General features: G+C 39.3%; 1 long non-coding RNA gene across 5 annotated transcripts in view; it reads right to left on the minus strand.

The window, feature by feature from the left end:
• Window positions 1-17,180, minus strand: part of LOC144305754 (uncharacterized) — a 66,824-nt gene extending 49,644 nt beyond the window's left edge. For 4 of the 5 annotated variants that reach the window (XR_013372826.1, XR_013372823.1, XR_013372825.1 and 1 more), the window contains exons 1-5: window positions 16,971-17,180; window positions 12,954-13,200; window positions 9,730-9,884; window positions 7,395-7,531; window positions 7,056-7,309 (exon numbers count right to left, since the gene is read on the minus strand). This is a non-coding gene — a long non-coding RNA (uncharacterized LOC144305754). Of the gene's footprint in view, window positions 1-7,055; window positions 7,310-7,394; window positions 7,532-9,725; window positions 9,885-12,953; window positions 13,201-16,970 lie in introns of all 5 variants that reach the window. The other variant, XR_013372824.1, reaches the window with a different exon arrangement.
• Window positions 17,181-18,123: the final 943 nt, after the last annotated feature.

Here is an 18,123-nt window from a genome sequence, read left to right on the forward strand (position 1 = left end):
TTTTTTGTCAGTCACAGTGGCATCATGTAGAGGGACAGACCTAAATGTAGATTATTCCTCTGGCTCTTCAAGATCACTTTAATTCTATTTCTCTAAAAATGGTAAGCATATGCAAACTCAACATCAGAAGCATTCTTGGAAAAAGCTGTAACATGGGCAAAGACCATTGCGAGGCTCCTATATCTTCCCTGTCCCTTCCTCTTCATAACTTCCTTGCCCCCACCCACCTGCCCCACAAGGTTCTTATTCCAGCTTACTCCAGACATGCCTCCCTCCTCCCATTCAGAAGACTCCTGTGCTTTGTCTCAAGAGATAGTGTGTGTCAAAATGCTTTCCAAACAGCAGGGCACTTTACGAGGGCCTTTTGCATTACCCACAACGTTCAATATTAAGTAGAGTAAAACAGATGCTATTTACTTTAAAATAATAGAAATCTTAACTTGAGGAAGCAAGAATAAATTATTGATAATGGACTCACTGATCTTTTATTTCCAGATAACTTGGCAGTGAATGATGACAAGCTGATGTGTTACGGCCCTTGCTAGCAAAGTCTGCATTTTCATAGAGGGCAGTGTACTCTAACCTTAAGGAACTTAAAGATATCCATATCTAATGATAAAATTCCAGGCTGCAGGTATGATAGAGACTTTTGGCTGAGAGAGAAGTGTTAGAGTGGAGATCACCCTGGAAACCCCATCTAAGACAGCCACATGCCACACAGTACTGGCTGCCACTAAGCTCAGCTCAGGTTCTATAAATATTGACCTGGCATTCGAGAAAAAGTCCAAAAATAAATGGTGACTATATAAATTCTAATTTTGAGTGTGTTGACCAGTTTCTGTGACTCTATATCCTATTTTGAACAGTTAACACTTTGTCTTTAATTCCTGTCTTATAAGATTTTATGATATGGGGACTTTGCCATTAAAAATAATCTAGGTGAACAGAGATGAAATTATGATTCTTTTAAGCAATATGTATATTTTACATCTATAACTGAAGTTTGTTACTGCTGTATGGATTGTTTTATTGTTGTTATTTAATGATGAGTCTAAAATTATTCATGTTTTGAAATGTCATTGGAAACGGCAAGCTATGAACAACTGGCCTTCATCCAAACTTTTGGAACAATCACACACGTTGACTCACTGGGGTCTTGTTACATCAGTCTGGATTTCAAACTATAAATTCAAGCCAATTTCCTCAACCTAAAGTGCTATGTCACCATATTTGGGCAAGGACTGTAGTGGTTCTATTATAAGCTTCTGGGCTGAAAAGCAAAGTGGAAGCAAATTTTTTTCTCGACACAAAGTTAAATCACCATGCTATGGATGGTACACACTAAACAAATAAGTTCACTTTAATGTAATCACGTGCTATAGTTAAGAGACTTTCTGAAAATGATGTTAAAAATCTATGTTTCTTCCTCTTACTCCCACCACCTCTAACTGATGTTTTTTGGTAAAAGTGATCCAAGATCTGCACTGGACCTTCAATGAAGATGGGAAACCCTTGCTCATATCAAGTTAATGCTGGAAACAGTTCTATGCCTATGTTGAATACCCTTTTAATATCTGAGTCCCAACTCTCAGGGCAGATGTACAGGCTCAAAGTAAAGTTAGTTTTGTTAAGAGACAGAAGGAAGGACAGAGGCTGGACATCATACATCATTGACTTAGGGATACACTCTCTTGGATTTCTCTGATATGATTCCAGCCTAAGAATTTTCTCAGCAGTTTATTCAGCAAATATTTATTAAGTCCCTTCTGTTGAGTCATGCACTGAACTGGGTGCTGGTAGTATAGTGGGACACTAAATATCATCTCTACCCACATGGAGCTTATAATCTAGTGTCAGAAACTAACATTTAGCAAATAATTACATAAATATCCATTTAGGTTACAACAAGCATCATAAAGTACTGTTAGATTGCATAATGGGGGATATACTCTGGTTTGAAGAATCAGGAAAAAAATTGAATTGAAGCTGGAGTTTGGTGATAGCCAAAGAGGAAAGAGAAGATTGTGTCAGGCAGAGCGACATTCCAAGGTCTAGTCAGAAATGAGCTTGGGAAGGCACCTGGGTGGTTCAGTTGGTTAAGCATCTGCCTTCGGTTCAGGTCATGATCCCAGGGTCCTGGGACTGAGCCCCACATTGGGCTCCCTGCTCATCTGGGAGCCTGCTTCTCCCTCTCCTCCCTGCTTGTGCTCTAGCTATATATCTCTGTGGCTATCTCTCTCTTTCTCTCAAATAAACTTTTAAAACAAATGAATTTAGGTTAGCTAGGGATTGAAAAAAGTCCACAGGGGTGAAGAATAATGGATGGTGGTGAGCATGAGAAAAGTTGATGTTGGCGATATAGGCAGATGCTGGTTACTTAGGACCTCGGAGATCATGGTCAGAATGTAGATCTTTATCCCAAGACGGTGTGGAAACACTGAAGAGTTTTAAGGAGGAGATCTGACCAACTCATTATTTTAAGATGTGGCTGCTTTGTATGAGAATGAACTAGGAAGAGTCAAAAGGATAGAGTGATTATATTAATTTAACAACTGTAGGCAGCAGATGGTGGGGGCTAGAACTAAGGTATGTTGAAGAGGAATGCATAGGTGTGAAATATATTTAGGTTTCAATTCAAGAGCTTAGTTAGAAATAGAGAAGAGATTAATGAGAAGAAAGTAGGAAAGGTGACTCTAATGCCCAAGTTTATGAAATGAACAACAGCATGAAGAGCAGTTCTTTTACTGAACTTTGACCAGAACTATAATGGCAGGAACAGCAAGAGTTAATTTTAATGTTGTACATTTGCATTTTCAAACACACCTTAAACATTGAGCAGATAGATCGGATAGTGATCCTGGGATTCAAAATTATGGACTTGAAATTCACAAGAAGGTCGGGGCTCAAGAGTCACATTTGAGCACTTGGGACTCTTGCAGTATGATTAGAAAGCTAACTTATCACCATCTTCCACTGTCTCTGTAAAATACTTCATCCCCATCAGTGGATGAAGACATGGACCAGTACCATGTTAAGATGTCTTTGTGCTTCTCTAGGTTTGGAAGATATTTGATGCTGACTCTTCCCTGGCCACATCTGTGGATTCCTTCAAGAGCTCTCATTAGTGGGAACTTTCACCCCCGGGGTTGTCAGGTCCCTCCTCTACAGCCCCTGAGGAATCTAGCAGACCACACCCATTTAGTCCTTTTGGCCAGTATCTAAAACATGTCCATGCTGTTATTTCTTGAGAATTGCCCACCTCTCGTCCATGTGTATCTTAGATCAAGCCACAAAATACCATAGACTGAGTGACTTAAACAACATTTTATTTCCTCTCACTTCTGGAGGTTGGAAGTCTGAGATCAGGGTGCCAGCATGGTGGGTTTCTGGTGAGATTTCTCTTTCTAACTTACAGATGGCCACTATCTCGCTGTGTCCTCACATGGCAGCGAGAGAGAGAGAGAGAGGTCTTCCTCTACTTTTAAGACAGCAGTCCTTATCAGATTAGGACCCCACCATTGTGACCTCACTTAAGTTTACCTCCTAAAGACTTTATCTCCAGATACAGTCATTGTATTGGGGTTGTAGCTTCAACATATGAATTTGAAGTTGGGGACACTGTTCTGTCCATGGCATTGGGAAACACACAGTCATTTCTCAGACAAATTAATAGCCATCTATCCTTTATTCCTGCCAGTGGCGCAGTCACCAAACCTCCACTAAATTTCCAAGGGGATTCAGACATCTGTTTATTGTGTCTTCCAATTCACAAAATAAATTTAATAAATTTAAAATTAAAAATGATTTTCAGTCTCACAAATAATTGATAACATGTAAGTGAATGGAAAAAGGTATCATTTATACTAATATACTGGCAAAGATTGATTTTTATTTTATTATTTTTTTGAGATTTTATTTATTTATTCATGAGAGACACACAGAGAGAGGCAGAGACACAGGCAGAGGGAGAAGCAGGCTCCATGCAGGGAGCCCGATGTGGGACTCTATCCTGGGACTTTAGAATCACACCCTGGACTGAAGGCAGGCACTCAACCTCTGAGCCACCCAGGCATCCCTATTAGCAAAGGGATTTTTTAATTTAAAAAATTAAAATTATCTAGTGTTAATGAGATTATATAGAATTAGTATTCTTTTTTTTAAGATTTTATTTATTTATTTGAGAAAGTGGGAGAGAGAGAGCTCATGCACACCAGCAGCTGGTGGGCAGTAGGGGTGAAAGGCAGAGGGACAAGCAGACCTCCACTGAATGCCCAATGTAGGGCTTGATCCCAGGACCCTAAGATCATGGCCTGAGGTGAAATCAAATACTTAGCCCTCAAGCCACCCAGGTGCCCCAAAAGAGGCATTCTTAGAACTGTCAGAGGAACTATAAATTGATAGAATATTTTGGTCAATAAGCAATTAGGCAAAACTCATGATAATATTGAATTGACACACCTTTGGCCCAATTCTCAGAATTTAATATCCAGCATTATTTACATATGTGCTCAAATATACATATTTGGATCTGGATATAGACAGGTTGGTAGGTAGATAGACAGATGGATGTTTGCAGGTACCCTGCTATTTAATAGAACAGAAAAAGGAAATTGTCTATGGCAAAATTATGGCAGGAAACAGAATCAATTCAGGTCACTCAAGTACCCTCAACTTTATGGTCAACTAATATTCGACAAAGCAGGAAAGACTATCCACTGGAAAAAAGACAGTATCTTCAATAAATGGTGCTGGGAAAATTGGACAGTCCCATGCAGAAGAATGAAACTAAACCACTCTCTTACACCAGACACAAAGATAAACTCAAAATGGATGAAAGATCTAAATGTGAGACAAGAATCCATGAAAATCCTAGAGGAGAACACAGGCAACACCCTTTATGAACTTGGCCACAGCAACTTCTTGCAAGATACATCCATGAAGGCAAGAGAAACAAAAGCAAAAAATGAATTATTGGGACTTCATCAAGATAAAAAACTTCTGCACATGGGGGATCCCTGGGTGGCTCAGTGGTTTAGCACCTGCCTTTGGAGGACTCCGGCCTCCTGGAGTCCCGGGATCGAGTCCCACATCGGGCTCCCTGCGTGGAGCCTGCTTCTCCCTCTGCCTGTGTCTCTGCCTCTCTCTCTCTCTCTCTGTGTCTCTCATTAATAAATAAATAAAATCTTAAAAAAAAAAAAACTTCTGCACAGCAAAAGAAACAGTTAACAAAACTAAAAGGCAACCTACAGAATGGGAGAAGATATTTGTAAATGACGTATCAGATAAAGGGCTAGTTTCCAAGATCTATAAAGAACTTATTAAACTCAACAGCAAAGAAACAAACAATCCAATCCTGAAATGGGCAAAAGACATGAACAGAAATCTCACAGAGGAAGACATAGACATGGCCAACACGCACATGAGAAAATGCTCTGCATCACTTGCCATCAGGGAAATACAAATCAAAACCACAATGAGATCCCGCCTCACACCAGTGAGAATGGGGCAAATTAACAAGACAGGAAACAACAAATGTTGGAGAGGATGCGGAGAAAGGGGAACCCTCTTGCACTGTTGGTGGGAATGTGAACTGGTGCAGCCACTCTGGAGAACTGTGTGGAGGTTCCTCAAAGAGTTAAAAATAGACCTGCCCTACGACCCAGCAATTGCACTGTTGGGGATTTACCCCAAAGATACAGATGCAGTGAAATGCCAGAATACCTGCACCCCGATGTTTATAGCAGCAATGGCCACGATAGCCAAACTGTGGAAGGAGCCTCGGTGTCCATCAAAAGATGACTGGGTAAAGAAGATGTGGTCTATGTATACAATGGAATATTCCTCAGCCATTAGAAATGACAAATACCCACCATTTGCTTTGAAGTGGATGGAACTGGAGGGTATTATACTGAGTGAAGTAAGTTAATCGGAAAAGTACAAACATATGGTCTCATTAATTTGGGGAATATAAAAATTAGTGAAAGGGAATAAAGGGAAAGGAGAAAAAGTGAGTGAAAATATCAGTGAGGGTGACAAAACATGAGAGACTCCTAACTCTGGGAAATGAACAAAGGGTAGTGGAAGGGGAGGTGGGCGGGGGGTTGGAGTGAATGAGTGATGGGCACTAAGGGGGGCACTTGGCCGGATGAGCACTGGGTGTTATGCTAGATGTTGGCATATTGAACTCCAATAAAAAAAATTTAAAAAGAAAAAAAAAAGCAAAGTGCCAGGGTGGATAGGGTGGTGGTGTTCTGTAGCTGGTTCACATCAGCTCCCAAGAGCTGATTGTAATTCTTCCCAATATTGCATTCAGTAATTTCAAGTCGGTATCTTGAAATCAGTTGTTGTGGAAGTATTTATACCCACAGAAATTGTCAAACACCAAACATTTCTTAGCCCACGACTGGTTTGGGGGAAGAGCAAGGGATGGTGAGAAAGCAGGTTAGCAACAGCATGAAGCCATCATCACCCTTAGGCAAAGGAAGGTAATGTTAGCAGAACAGGGGCAGAGGCTTGGCGAAAAGAGCCATCCATGGGGAACGATCTTTATGGAAGAGTTCAGTCACTTCCAGAACATGCAGTTCAGAGAGGGAAGGAGTGGAAAATAAGACCATGATTTTTTTCCACACACCCAAACCCACTGGCTAAGCACCACCAGTGGTTAAGGGTCAGCCTCCGTGGATAGAGAACATCAGGTTAAGAACAGAGCATAATCTGTGAGAAAGGCAAACAGAGACTAGCCAGTTCGTTATTTAAATATCTGTCAAGACGGAATAAATTACGTATTTTGGAACATGTGTTAAAACGAAAGACTACGAAGACGTGAAAAAGAAGGAGGCAGGCCTCTGTGTAACAACACAAAATTCCAATAATACATTGTTAAACATGGTGAAAAGTAGGGTATAGAAATGTATGCATTTTTAAATACCATTTTGGAAAAAATATACAAATATATATATATATATATATATATATATATATATATATATACTCCTTTTCATAGGCCACACAAAACAGCTAAAAATATATATATACCAAACTCTGAAAGCGATTACCTTTGGAAGACAGGGCTAATCAAAGCAAAGGGGGGACTTGCACTTTCAACCTCACAGATTCCAAATATGCTTGAAGTTACGGACAGGCAGTAGCTTTATAGCACATTTTCAACAAAGCAGTCGGTTAGTGTCTCCAAAGTGGATGACCTCAGGTTGGCTATGCTTTCATGTGTGTCATCTAAAATGCGTGATCTTTTCCTTCAGCTGCACACCTGACAGTCTCTGGAACATGGAGGCATCGTCACATCTTCCTGCTACCTGAAAATCAGTATGGACATGGAGGGTATGATCATCAGCCCCGAGGTGTGGGTAGACTCATGTAGGAATATTCTAGGGAACTTACATGCAGATGGTCGGTGAAGAGGTCGAGGTATCCCCAGTACAATGCCTAAATCAAAGCATCTTTAGGAACAGCAGCGATTGGCTTTAAACTCTCAAGCACTCCCATAGGTTTCTACGTTTTCATTTTGTTTCCACTTAACAGAAGTGGGAAAAAACAATGATAATTCGTGATATCTCAGTAATCTATCTCTGGAACTCTCTGGCAACATGCTTAGAAAATTATGCTTTTTTGAAAAATAATCCCCCCCCAAATACAACTTATTTTACTACCTAAAACAAGTGAATCCTTTATTCCTAATATTGAGTACACATAAATCATTCCAAGTAGGGCTCTTTTTGTTGTAAAGCTTGATTTTTTTTTTTTTTTGTAGAAAAGAAGACCCCTGTACCGTGTATTAGATATATGAGGAAAAACGATCAGGTTTTTCAAAGCCAACAATACTTGCAAACTTGAATATATTTAGATTTCTGGGATGGCTGAATTATAATCAACATGGAAAAGAAAACATCACTAAAACATTCTCTTGACCAAAATACACACTCCACCCTTCAGCCACTTCCTCATGAGACCACGTGGGCATAAAACCATGTACCCTCTCTTGTCTGCTTGTTACTTGTCAACTAGTCGCCATAGCTCATCAGAGGCATCCAGGTCGAGTTTGCCCAAACATGTCAATTAGAAGCATTGTTAGCAGATGTTATGGACACCTAGGATAGCTCTATTACCCTCCTATCATCTGGAAGCCTCATGAAACTGAAATCGTTTCTTCAGAGATTTGTTGCTCAAATGCTCCATGATGCAAAGCAACTATGAAACACATCTCCTGAATAAGTCAGACAAGACGAAAATAAAAACTGTCATCATTCTATCATTTAGAAGAACTGGAGAGAAATGACATCAAAAGCGGTACTTAAAAAGGGAATAAAATTCCCCTCAATTCTATACTAGTTAATGATGACAATAAAAACGTTAAATCCTGGAGCAAGCGTGAGAGTGCCTTTATCAGTTCAGCAGCTACTAAAAATCTCTTCTCTTACTTTAAAGTCATAGATTGTCAACGCAAACATTTAAAGGCTTTAAAATATGATTGCTTTTTGGAGGGGTAGGGAGTGGAGGATGTAGGTGGGAAAGGGTAAGTAGGCACAGGGAATATTTAGAAGTATATATTTTTAAAACATATTTCATATCCCTGGGAAATCTATTAAGTTCTCAGATTGATGGTTTTAATGTTCTCAATGGATTCAAAAGATGTTAGGGTATTTTGTGCTTAGACTTCCTGGTGAAATGGCATATTATCTAGTCACTTCATTACTTTTTATACTTTAACCTAGGCACTTTGCTTCACGAATCATTATATTAAATGAGTTCTCTTAATAAAACTGCTTGTCAGAGTCTCACTTTATAAAACCGAACTGGTGGGATTGACCAATATCAGCTAACCAAGAAAATAAACAGCAAGCCTTTTCCTTAAAATGAATAGTAGGGTTTACACAATCTGTATGCACACTATGAGCGGGTGTAGTCGAGCCCCGGGAAGCCTAAAGAATTATTCTGGATTAGATAAAGTGCCTCCACAAGACATTTTTCCAGCAAAGAAAGAGATAAGGTTCATCTCTTTGAGTGATAGGGAAGTTAGTCTAACAACATGACTTGCCAAGGAATAATTTCACTCTGAATACTTTTTTACACAAAATGGTGACTCACAGATCTGGGAGTAAGGAAAAGGAAAAAAGTTCTGGGAAGCTAAACAGACTTTACCTTTTGCATATTTCCGAGCTGAACTGGTAACCAGGGTACATTTTCCTAGCTGAGTATTTGATTCCATGAAAGATACTTTTGTTTTATGAGCATAAGAAATGAGAGCAAGAGAGAGAGGCAGGAAGGGAGAGGAGATGAAATGGATATCTTGTCTCTCGTAAATAGCTAATTACTATACCTACAACTAAAGATCATCTTTTAAAGAGATCTCTATGGGGCACCTGGGGGGCTCAGTTGGTTAAGCAGCCAACTCTTGATTTCTGCTCAGCTCATGATCAGCTCATGATCTTCTCGAGTCCCGTGGACAGCTCCCGGCTCAGGATCTTATTCCTTGCTTGAAATTCTCTCTCCCCCGCCCCCCCCAAAAAAAAAAGAAAGAAAGAAAGAAAGAAAGAAAGAAAGAAAGAAAGAAAGAAAGAAAGAAAGAAAGAAAGAAGTTCTCTCTCCCTCTTCTTCTCCCTCTGCCCCTCCCTCTGCCCCTCCCCCTGCTTGTGCCCACTCGCTCTCTCAAATATATAAATAAATCTTTTTAAAAAACAGATCTCTGATTTTAGTAACAAATAAAATACTTACCTGTAATTATAATCATTTTCCTTATAATTATCTATGAAAGGTCATCAATATACAGGTCATTTCTTTTTCCAATTGCCAAGGCTGAAAAGGGTTGTCTTGAAATTCTGCTTCATTTCCATTGGACCACAGTCCAAGATCATTGCCTTTGGGTGTTGCTGATAATACAATAATTCCAAGTGAGATATAGATCCTTGTGTAGGTAAGTGACACTTTATTAGGCCCCGAGAAATTATTTGTCCCAATAAATTTTCTTGAAAGATTTTATTTATTTATTCATGAGAGACACAGAGAGAGAGAGAGAGAGAGAGAGAGGCAGAGATATAGGCAGAGGGAGAAGCAAGCTCCATGCAGGGAGCCCGATGCAGGACTCAACCCCCGGGCTCCAGGATCACACCCTGGGCCGAAGGCAGATGCTCAACAACTGAGGCACCCAAGCTTCCCTGTCCCAAAAAATTTAAGGTGGAAATGCATTTCGCACAATGCTTCACTTTCCACTTACCCAAAGCCAGAGTAGACATCATGTCTTCCCCCACTCCCACAGGGTCACATTTGATACTCAGGCTGTTTCAACTCACACTACACACCTCTGAGTCATCAATCAGACAGCCATCCAAGTAACATTTTGATTTTTAAAAACAAAGTTTATGGGACCTCGATGACTAACAAAAAGGATTTGATTTAAAATTCTGGTACATTAACAATGGAATACCATTCAGTCCTTTAAAATAATGTTGAGCACACCAATCAATGACATGAAAATAGGTCTATAATATAGTGTTAGATGGAAAAGGCAGTTGCCAAATACTATGCATAAAAAGTATGTACTTAGAAATATATGCACATGCAGAGTTACAGATATCTGAAAAATTGTATCAAATTTTTGATGATTATCTCTTGGTGGTGGAATTAATGGTAATTTTTATTCTTTTTGGGGAGAGTACGTATAACTTAGAACAGTAGATTTTTACTTATTTCAGCCCTATTTTGGCTCATTTTTCCATGTAGAAATTATGAGTTTGGTAACAAGATTTCACATGGTAACTCTAGTGACAGAATGTTAATAGCCATTGTATCAACCTGATGGTAAAGCTTTCTCTTTGACTCCCTAGTTTGGTTTCCTTCCTTCCATAGCCATTCCATAGGCATTTAGTCATCATGGGATGACCAAGGGTAAAGTGTCAAAATAAATATTGTGATCACTGCCTCATCCTTCCAATTAGACTCCTCATTCCTCATCTCTCCCAGGCAAACACACTGTTGATAACTTTGATAATCAGAAAGAATTGGAACTGAGAGAATCTCCAAAGAGAACTAACAAGTACTGACATATATACTGACTCACTAATATGTATAATATTATGTATATTGTAATATAATCCACGTGTTTTATATGAAGATTCTGTGGATTAGAGATTTTAAGAGATGTACTCAAGGTCACCAAGCTAAGTGCAGAGCTTGGATTTGAACCCAAGTCTAATTGACTGAGGACCCCATACCTTTCTGCCAATAGATACCAACCTCCCCAAAATATTTCTTGCATACTTACTTCATGTCAGACACTTTATATATATTCATCTGATCCTCAAGATAACCTTGGTGGATAGTTATTATTATCTTCAATTTACAAATGAGGAAACTGGTGTTCAGAGAGTTTAAGTGATTTCCCACAGGTCCCACTAGGGTTGCAAACTCTACTCAAATTTTAGTACGTCAGAGCTGATCCTACCACACCAATGTATTTGCTAGTGTTGCTGTAACAAAATACTATAGAGAGGTGGCTTGAACAACAGAAATTAAGTTTCTCACAATTCTGGAAACTGGAAAACTAAGATCAAGGTACTCTCCTGAGGTCTGTCTCATTGGCTTATAGATGGCTATTTTCTCATGCCATCTTCAGGGTCTTCCCTGTGAGCACATCCCTAGTGTGTCTCTGAGTGTCTAAATTTCCTCTTATTTTTTTTCCAGTGCAATACATTTTTATTGATCTTTTTTGTGTGTACCACGTTCAGGGGTAGGCATCAGTGATAGAAGGGGAGTGGGGATTCAAAAATAAATAGCACATGGTCTCTTGTTCCAAAAAACTTGCCATCTAGTAGATAATCTTTTTCCAGTTTTATTGAGAAATAATTGACATACATCACTGTATAATTTTAAGGTATATAGCATAATGATACTATTTAAATATATTGTGAGATGGGATCCCTGGTTGGCTCAGCGGTTTGGCACCTGCCTTCAGCCCAGGGCGTGATCCTGGAGTCCCAGGATCGAGTCCTCCCTGAGTGGATCCTGCTTCCCCCTCTGCCTGTGTCTCTGCCTCTCTCTCTCTCTCTCTCTCTGTGTCTCTCATGAATAAATAAATAAAATCTTTTTAAAAATAAATAAATAAATAAACAATAACTAAATAAATAAATATATTGTGAGATGATTGCAATAGTTTCGGCTAACATCCATCTTCTCACGTAGATGTGTATGTACATAATAAAAAGAAAAGAAAAAATTATCCTTGTGATAAGAACTCATAGGATTTTCTCTCTTAAGCACTTGTCTATATCTCACAGAGCAGTGTTAGCTAGTCCTCATGTTGCGCATTATATCCCTAGTACTTATTCTATTCAGTGAAGTTTGTAACTTTTGACCACCTTCCACCAATTCCCCCTCCTCCATCTCTCCAGTTTTGATAATCCTAAGTCTGATCTCTTTTTTCTCTGAGTTTGATTTGGTTTTGATTCCACATAAGGTGAGATCATAAAATATTTCTTTCACTCTCTGACTTATTTCATTTCTCATTGACGCCTTCAAGGTCCATCCAAGTTGTTGCAAATGGTGGGATTTCTTCATTTTCTTTTTATGGCTGAATAATGTGCCACTGTGTGTGTGTGTGTGTGTGTGCGCGCGCTTATGGCAGAACTTCTTTATCCATTCATCCATCAGTGGACACTTAGTTGTTGCCAGGTCTTGGCTATTATTGTACATAATGCTGCTATAAACATAGGGGTGCAGAGCATCATTGGTGAGATTGTAAATTGGCACAGCCTTTATAGAAAACAGCATGGAGGATTCTCAAGAAATCAGAAGTAGAGCTTACTATCCAGTAATTCCACTTTGGGAAATATATACAAAGGAAATGAAAACACTAATCCCAAGAGGGATCTACACCCCCATTTTCAAATTTCCTCTTCTTGTAAGAACACCAGATTAGTGCCTACCCATATGACCTTAATTACCTCTTTAAAGGCCCTGTCTCCAGGTTGTCTTTTAGTTTTGTTGACTGTTTCTTTTGCTGTGCAGAAGCTTTTTATCTTGATTAAGTCCCAATAGTTCATTTTTGCTTTTGCTTCTCTTGCTTTCGTAGATGCAACTTGCAAGAAGTTGCTGTGGCCAAGTTCAGAAAGGGTGTTGCCTGTGTTCTCCTCTAGGATTTTGATGGATTCTTGTCTCACATTTAGATCTTTCATCCATTTTGAGTTTATGCTGAGTGAAGTAAGTCAGTTGGAGAAAGACAATCATTATATGGCTTCACACATATGGGGAATATAAAAAATAGTGAAAGGGATTATAAAAGAAAGGAGAGAGAATGAGTGGGAAAAATCAGAGAGGGTGACAAAGCATGAGAGACTCCTAACTCTGGGAAATGAACAGGGAGTAGTGGAAGGGGAGCTGGGTAGGGGAATGGGGTGACTGGGTGATGGGCCCTGAGGGGGGCACTTGATGGGATGAGCACTGGGTGTTATACTATATGTTGGCAAATCGAACTCCAATTAAAAAAATATATAAAAAATAAATTTAAAAAAATAAATAAAGTAAAAATAAAGGTCTTGTCTCCAAATGCAGTCGCATTCTGTGGTAATGGAGTTAGGACTTGAATATATGAATTCGGGGTATAGGGGCATGATTCAGTCCATGACAATCATCCCACAAAGTCATAATACTGATCTTTTACAGACTGTCTTCAGTTCAGGTTTCTACCTGTTTTGAGGACTGTAAACTTCTTAATCTCTATGTGTACATAATTCCAATATGCATAATATCCAATATATCCACTACACATAAAAGTGTACAAATATACTCACTGTATTTGAGTGATTAGATGGGCTGAACTACAGGCAGGAGGATAGAATATCTAGCAGCAGGCTAGCTCACTGTGTTGAAAAGGAAGTGATTACGCCCATCCTTACAATGGTTTATTGTTTCAGCTCCAGAAGGAATAGCATCAATACTGGGCCAATCCTTGCCCCATGTTGCAGAAAACTCAATCTATGCCCTGGGGTTAGGTGGGGTGATGCTTTAGGGATGTTTATGGCTTCCAGACATACCACCTCCTCACATCCTGTGGGGGAAACTACAGCTGAATGAGTCAGCGACTAAGTTGGGAATCAGCCCAGAACTTCTAGAACAGTAGATTCAACATGTAAAAATGAGAATAATACCCCATAATCATTTTCACTATGAACCAGTTGATTTTGAAGATATGATTCATTTAAGATAAAGCCAAATATTCCACCTACATACTTTTTGAGCCATTAAGAAAAGAATTGTATGTATATATGTATATATATTTAGGGCATTTCTCTTTTTTATACTTCCAGCAAATATAGAAAGAACACAGAAATTCAACTCTGGAGAGATAAGGAGAGAAAGAAAAGATACAGAGCTATGGACATGCACACATACAAACTCACATGTATACATATTAGAAGACAAGGGGTAAAGCTAGTCAATGATCATTGTATTCAGATTTTATAGACACCAAAAACTAAGGAATCTGCTTTGAAATCTAGACCACCAACACTACTTCACTTCATAAGACATTTTTCCATTTGTTTCCCCTTTGTTTAGTGTAGACTTCATTTAACATATCAATTACTAAACAGACTTCTAAAACCAAGAGAAGGGGGATCCTGGGTGGCTCAGCGGTTCAGCGCCTGCCTTTGGCCCAGGGCATGATTCTGGAGTCCTGGGATCAAGTCCCACATCAGGCTCCCTGCATGGAACCTGCTTCTCCCTCTGCCTGTGTCTCTGCCTTTCTCTCTCTCTCTCTCTCTCTCTTTCTGTGTGTGTCTCTCAGGAATAAATAAATAAAATCTTATAAATAAATAAATAAGTAAATAAATAAATAAATAAATAACCAAGAGGAATGTCAACAAAATTATGTAGCTAACAAAAAGGTCAGCATTTTTTATTTGTTTGTATTTGTCCTAATAGACAGATGAATTTAATTGTTTAACTAGACAGGTTTATCATTAGAATATTTGTTAATATAATACAAATTAATTCAAAAGGATTTGGATAAGATTTCAGGGAAAAATGCTCAACTTGAAGCAATGTAGTTAGATGGTCCAAATTGTTGATGTCACTCTCTACTTTCTACTCAGAAAAAAGCTTTCTTTTGTAAAGTACATGATCTTATGCCAACAAAACATTGTTTTCATCTCTGCAATGATGTAGTTTCCAATGTAGAACTGCAGCCACTTACTTTCTATGGAGCTAGGAACACAATGAGATGATTCATGCTTTGGGTCATTTACTCAGGTTATTACATTTTAGCCTTGGATCCTAGAGTCCCTCATTCTCCTGTATATATGTTTTTGATTCCTGTTTCAGGGAATAAGACTGAAAAAAATAATCCTGGAAGTGGCCTCATACCTCTGGCATTCTATCAGCTGATGAGCTGGAGTGAAAGCCTAATCATAAAGCCCTCTGACAAGATACCCTAACCAGCTGGGTCATGGATTCTCTGTCCATTGCAGTCATAACATTGGCTACAAAATCTTGGAGAGGACAGGCTTTAGCCAGGTTTTCAGTATCAACAATTACATAACTATGTGATTACTATGGCTGTCTGATTTATAAGCTTCTTTTAAAAAAAAGATTTATTTATTCATTTCAGAGAGAGAGAAGGAGTGTGGTGGGGAGGGGCAGAGGGAGAGAGGGAATCTTAAGCAGACTCCCCACTGAGCACAGAGCCTAACGTGGGGCTCAATCTCACCATCCTGAGATCATGACCTGAGCTGAAATCAAGAGTTGGACCCTTTAAATGACTGATCCACCCAGGCGCCCCTAAACTTCTAACTACAGTGCTAAATTTAATGTTTTCTTGAGTCGAATACTCAATCCCATAGTTTTTTTAGGTCTCTTTGACCCTGGAAGATTTAAGGAATAGATTCTATGGGGCAGGAAAATAAAATGGGGAGCACTACCCAAAATTTAGAAATACCGCTGTATCATTTTTGGACTAGAAGAAAGTGCACAAAATAACAGCATGTGTGTACAATTTTTAAAAAATAAAATGGTGAAGCTTGTTCTGAAGCTTATCAGTTGCAACTTTAGGGTCCCCTTTCTGTTTTTCCTTCCTTCTCTGACATTCCATACGTTCACTCATGTTTTTATCACTTATTGTTATAGCAGGATGTGACTTGCTGTTTTATAACTCTTTCCCACTGTTTTTGGAGTTCAGTGCTCATCCCTCCTCACTGGGGTACCGATAGAACTCACTAGGGTGTGGTCAAGACCATGCCGCTATGCTGTCCTATTCAGCTCACCTCCTTCTTTTTTTTTTTTTTTTAAGACATTATTTATTTATTCATGAGAGAGAAACAGACAGAGACAGAGACACAGGCAGAGGGAGAAGCAGGCTCCATGCAGCGAGCCCGACGTGGGACTCGATCCCAGGTCTCCAGGATCACGCCCTGGGCCAAAGGCAGGCACTAAACCACTGAGCCATCCAGGGATCCCAGCTCACCTCCTTCTAAAGTCACTCCTGTTCTGGGTCATCTTGGTATCTACCATATACCCGCTAATCCATGGAAAAAGAATCACTTTCCTGCCAAACAGTGGACACATTGCAGACGTGAATTCTCAGTCTGTAACCAATTGTTCAAATGTTAAACATAAACATACAGAGTTTTCATTAGCTGCGTTTCTGTAAGTCCCCAATCCCCCTCCCCACCCATTTTGCACTTCACATATTCCCACCAGAGCTGAAGGTTTTACATTAATCTGGGAGAATGCCTTCTTTATCTTTTCTGCTGTGCTGGGTGGAGTTTTATAGACTCCTTGAATCCATGGTGGGGAGAAGAGAACTTCCATGCTGAAATATTCCCTAAAATGGTCTCTCTGGCTGTTCTTTGGCAACCCTTGTGTTTGTTGTTTCTCTAAGGAGATACTCTTTGATTCTTACTCACAGTGTATTGTGCTCTCTTACTAAGGTTTAGATTTAGCTAACCCACAAAAATAAAACCTACTTTGAATAGTTGGAGAGAAGTTAGCCAGCTCCGTTCTTTCACTCCTATCTTTCCCGGCTCATCCCTCCGTATTAAGATGTCTTCAATATAAAGCCCATGTGAATCGTGTGTCCATGGTCCACCTTTTGTGCCACAAATCGTGGCCTTCTCCCCATCTCATCAGGCCTCTTCAGCCAGCGAAAATGGCCATGCCATCTTCCTCCCCAAGCCACCCACTGTCATTGGGCTCAGAATTCTGGAACGGAGGTATAATTAAAACAAGGAACAGATTGGTTGGGTAGAACACTTGAACAGAACAGAGAACTTGAATTTTGAAATTCAAATTTTTGCAGGGTCCAGACTCTGAGTGAATATATATGAATGTGGGAAAGTATGATGATGACACAGGTAATTTATTGGTCTATATGAACAAGGAAAGCTCTTAACATTGATATTGATTATAAATAATGGATAAGTAGGAAGAAAAAGCTTAAATTTTTTATTTGTCTTAGTTGTTACAAAGTTATCTGCTACGCTAGATGGTTTCTAGCATGTTTAATATTAACTGAGTACTTTCCTTCCTAAAACCCACTTTTTCACAACTCCTACCATGCTAGTTTTCTTCAGCCTCTCCTGCTTAGTCTAATTCACTGGCTCCTCCCCTCATCTCAACCGAAAAATATTGGCATGAGTAAGACACCTTTCTCGTCCTCTCTTCTTTGTTATTTTCATTCTAACTCAGTGAAAATAAGTTCTATTTGTATAACTTTAAATACCTTCTATCTACTAGAAATCCCCAAATTTATATCTCTAGTCCAGACTTTGATTCTGAGCCTCAAACATTTTTTTGGAAGATTTTATTTATTTATTTATTTATTTATTTATTTATTTATTTATTTATTTATTTATTATTTATTTGTGAGAGAGAGCACAAGTGGGAGACAGAAATAGACCCCCCACTGAGCAGGGGCCCAATGTAGGGCTCAATCCCAGGACCCTGGGATCCTGACCTGAGCTGAAGGCAGACACCTGACTGAGCCACCCAGGTGCCCCTCTGAGCCTCAAACTTAAATAGCCAATTGCAGGCAGTTATCTGTAGATGGAGAATGCAACCAAAATGGAATTTACAATACTTTCCTTAATACCCACTTCTACCCCCATCCACCTGACCCTC

Source organism: Canis aureus, chromosome 36 (assembly GCF_053574225.1).
Source record: "Canis aureus isolate CA01 chromosome 36, VMU_Caureus_v.1.0, whole genome shotgun sequence".
NCBI classification, from domain to species: Eukaryota; Metazoa; Chordata; class Mammalia; order Carnivora; family Canidae; genus Canis; species Canis aureus.